The sequence below is a fragment of the Arachis hypogaea genome, chromosome 11 (genome assembly GCF_003086295.3).
Source record: "Arachis hypogaea cultivar Tifrunner chromosome 11, arahy.Tifrunner.gnm2.J5K5, whole genome shotgun sequence".
Lineage (NCBI taxonomy): Eukaryota > Viridiplantae > Streptophyta > Magnoliopsida > Fabales > Fabaceae > Arachis > Arachis hypogaea.
Genome location: NC_092046.1, coordinates 120,240,987 through 120,245,906, shown reverse-complemented (window position 1 = coordinate 120,245,906; position 4,920 = coordinate 120,240,987).

The window sequence follows — 4,920 nt, the reverse complement described above, 5'->3', positions numbered from 1 at the left end:
TATCTGGGTGATTGTGGACCGACTGACAAAATTAGCCCACTTTTTACCCGTTCGGATGACTTACACCCTTGAGGAGCTAGCTCGGTTATATATAAAGGAGATTGTGAGACTCCATGGTGTACCTGCTACTATAATCTCTGATAGAGATCTTCATTTCACTTCGAGGTTCTGGGGTGCATTTCAGAAAGCCTTTGGAACCCGATTAAGCTTGAGTACAGCTTATCATCCTCAAACAGATGGTCAATCCGAGAGGACGATCCAAACACTAGAAGATATGTTGAGAGCTTGTGTTTTGGACCAACCGGTGAGTTGGGATTGGTATATGCCGTTAGTAGAGTTTGCATACAATAATAGTTACCATGCGAGCATCGGAATGGCTCCGTATGAGGTATTGTATGGGAGGAAATGTCAATCTTCGCTATGTTGGTATAAAGCTGGAGAGTCGCCAAGTTAAGAAAATCCGAGATAGGATGCTTACGGCGCAGAGTCGCCAGAAGAGTTACGCCGATCAGAGGCGGAAGCCCTTGGAATTTGAAGAAGGAGATCATGTTTTCCTGAAGGTTACTCCAACCACAGGAGTAGGTAGGGCGATTAAAGCGAAGAAGTTGAATCCTCGGTACATTGGTATATTTCAGATCCTGGAGAGTATTGGACTGGTGGCATATCGGATGGCTCTACCACCGCATCTTTCGAACCTGCACGACGTGTTTCACGTGTCACAGCTTCGGAAGTACACTCCTGATGCTAGCCATGTGTTAGAACCTGAATCGGTTCAGTTAAGAAAAGATTTGACGCTTCCAGTGGCTCCAGTCAGAATCGATGATAATAGTATCAAACGGTTGCATGGAAAAGAGGTTTCATTGGTCAAAGTGGCATGGAGTCGAGGCGGTTGATGAGCAGATAATTTATACGCTTTTTGGCATTATTTTTAGTATATTTTTAGTACATTTTAGTTAGTTTTTATTATGTTTTTATTAGTTTTTAAATAAAAATCACTTTTCTGGGCTTTACTATGAGTTTGTGTGTTTTTCTGTGATTTCAGATATTTTCTGGCTGAAATTGAGGGACCTGAGCAAAAATCTGATTCAGAGGCTGAAAAAGGACTGCAGATGCTGTTGGATTCTGACCTCCCTGCACTCGAAGTGGATTTTCTGGAGCTACAGAATTCCAATTGGCACGCTCTTAATTGCTTTGGAAAGTAGACATCCTGGGCTTTCCAGAAATATATAATAGTCCATACTTTGCCCGAGAGTTGATGGCCCAAACAGGCATTTCAAGTCAGCTCAAGAATTCTGGCGTTTAACTTCAGAACTGGCACAAAAGCTGGAGTTAAACGCCCAAACTGGCATAAAAGCTGGCGTTTAACTCCAAGAAATGTCTCTACACATGAAAGCTTCAATGCTCAGCCCAAGCACACACCAAGTGGGCCCCGGAAGTGGAATTTTACAATAAACACCCTAGCTTACTCATTTTCTGTAACCATAGGTCACTAGTTTACTATAAATACTACTTTCAGTGATTCATATTGTACCTCATGACACATTACACGTTTCATTTTGTATCTTCTACGGCATGAGTCTCTAAACCCCATGGTTGGGGGTGAGGAGCTCTGCTGTGTCTTGATGGATTAATTCAATTACTACTGTTTTTCCCATTCAATCATGCTTGTTCTATTCCAAGATACCACTTGTTCTTCAACCTGATGAATGTGATGATCCGTGACACTCATCACCATTCTCACCTATGAACGTGTGCCTGACAACCACCTCTGTTCTACCTTTGATTGAGTGTGTATCTCTTGGATTCCTTAATCAGAATCCTCGTGGTATAAGCTAGAATCCATTGGCGACCATTCTTGAGAATCCGAAAGGTCTAAACCTTGTCTGTGGTATTCTGAGTAGGATTCAAGGATTGAATGACTGTGATGAGCTTCAAACTTGCGAGTGTTGGGTGTTAGTGACAGACGCAAAAGAATCACTGGATTCTATTCCGACATGATCGAGAACTGACAGATGATTAGTTGTGCTGTGACAGAGCGCGTTGAACATTTTCACTGAGAGGACGGGAGGTAGCCATTGATAACGGTGAAACCCAACATACAGCTTGCCATGGAAGGAGCCTTGCGTGCTTGAAGAAGAAGACAGTAGGAAAGCAGAGATTCAGAAGATGGAGCATCTCCAAAACCTCAACCTGTTCTCCATTACTGTAAAACAAGTATTTATTTCATGTTCTTTTACTTTTTACAATTAAATCTCAGAGTTATTGATATCCTGACTAAGAGTTACGAGATAACCATAGCTTGCTTCAAGCCGACAATCTCCGTGGGATCGACCCTTACTTACGTAAGGTATTACTTGGATGACCCAGTGCACTTGCTGGTTAGTTGTGCGGAATTACAAAAGTGTGATTGTGATTTCGTGCACCAGCGATGTTGAGAAACACACTTGGGAACTTGAATCGGAGATGCGAACGGATTATCCACACTTATTCTCAGGTAATTGGATTTGAATTTTGTGGGCAAAATTCCCAATTAGGTGGGTAGGATGTAAGACCCGGTTAATTAACGGCTAATTAACCCATAAATGAGAATTTATTCTAGAAAGCCAAAAATGTTATTTTTATGGCTTAATATGATAGAGGAGATTGAGACGAGAATTTCGGTACCAATTTTATAGAAAACGGACCAAGATTGGACCGAACGGGCCAAACCGGTCCAACCGGACCCAAGATGGGCCCTTGGCCCAATTAAACTAAACCAAAACCCTAGTTTTCAGCACTCTCTCTCCTCACAATACACAAACACATGCTGAAATAGTGGAGAGGAAGGGAAGAACACTTTCTCAAGTTCTATCTCTCACTTGATCTTCAAACCACCATAACTTTTGATCTAGAGCTCCGATTACTGCACCATTTGTGGCCACGCGTTCACCGTGGAGAGCTCTACAAAACCCATACAATCAATCTTAAGGTAAGCCACATTTTGCTCTTCGAAATTCCAGCCCTTGTTTTTGAGTTTCATGGATGAAATGTTGAGATTTTGGGCTCTTTGATGTTATAGGACCCAACTCTCTTGAAGGAGAAGGTTAATCTTGTCTCCTTGGACCCTGGGTGTGGTAAGATTCTCAACCCTAGTGTAATTTGTTGTTCTATGGTGTTGGGTATTGATATGTTGTGTATGGGTATGATGATTGTGGCTTAGGTTGTGTATATGTGAATATTGGAGCTTGATTGGTGATTTTGGAAAGCTTGGAAGAGGGTTTTGTGTGATAAAATCTGTTCTTGGAGGTATTGAGACCTTGAGAGCTTGTGGACAAGTGGTTTAGAAGTGCTCCGGTTGAGCGTGGGAAATCGGCTAAGGTATGGTTTCGGTTTCTCGTATCTAATATGTAATGTGGTAGGAAATACTTAGGCTAGAGGCCCTAAGATAGGAATTGAATTGATGATGTTGTTGATTGGTTGAGATATATGATGTGATCATATATGTGATTATGAATATTGATGTCTTGGTTGTGTGATGTATGAGAAAATGCATGTTGTGATATATTCTTGATGAATGATTAAGGTTGAATTGGTGGGTGGTACCATGTTGATGGTGAGTATGATGATGATTATGTATAATGATGGTTGATTGGAAATGGTATTATTGGAAATTGGGATGAGGAAGGATGTATGATATGATATTGTGTTTGTCCTTTAGCCATTTGATTGAGAAGTGTTAAAATGGTTGGATGTGGTTTTGGGAATTTGGTAAAATGTCAATGTGTGAGTTGAGGATGGCTTGATGTTGATTTTGGTACATTTTGATTGATTTCAAAGAAAAGGGATGAAATTGGCATGTTTTGATTGATTTTGAAAGGAGTTGAAAGTGGCTTGTTTTGAAAATGGCACTTTATGGTTTTGTATGAAAACATGGTTTTTGGGCATACTTTGACGGGATATAACTTGGACTACGGATCTCTGATTTGTGCTAAATCTATTTAGAAATGAAATTGGATCCGGGATGTCTATGCCGTTCAAAGAACGGGTGAAAAACGATTTAAAATGAGAAAGTTATGTCCGTCGGAAGATTGGGGGTTGAATCTGTGAATTATGCAGCTTTTAACTTAGAAAATTTTTAGCAGAATGACCCCCCGCGCGTAGGCGCACTTGGCGCGTACGCGCCGTTCTTCGAGAAAGCACCATCCACGCGTACGCGTGGTGTGCGCGAGCGCGTCGATGCGCTGCACCAAATGCCCAGCCATTTTCCAGAGAGTTGTGCCAGAGTTGTGCCAGTTTTGTGCCTGGGGCGCAAGAGCACCCACGCGTATGCGTGGTTGACGCTCGCGCGTCGTTTGGCTATTTTTCAACCCACGCGTCCGCGCATATGACGATTGTGCGTCGATGAGTTTTGTGGCCATCCACGCGTGCGCGTGGAGTGCACGTACGCGTGGCCCTGTTTTCATCCCAAAGTTGATTTTTGAGTTTTAAAAGCCAAATTTCATACTTCTAAGCCTCCGATCTCACCACTTATGTCTTGAATCATTATAATATGCCTAGCATGAGAAAAAGGGCTAGTGAATGTGGTAACTTGCGAGTGAAGCAAGGGGAAAAATGAATGATCATTGAGGATCAAAGATGATTATGTGAGATGCGGAGGATGGCGGTGGAACTGCTTATTGTGCCATGGGCCGAAGGGCCGTAATTGTTAATGAATTGGCTAGTTATGGATTTAACCGTGAGTCGGATGGCTAGATTATTGCCGTGTTACGGCAGAGCCATGATTATGGCTAAGTATAAATGCATATATACTGTTGAATGAATTATGAATGTTTGCACTTCCACCATCGGAGATGAGGGTTTCCCTGGGAGGAAGCAGTGGCTAGCCACCACGTGCTCCAGGTTGAGACTCGAAGCTCTTTTGACCCTATGTCGTAAGTGTGG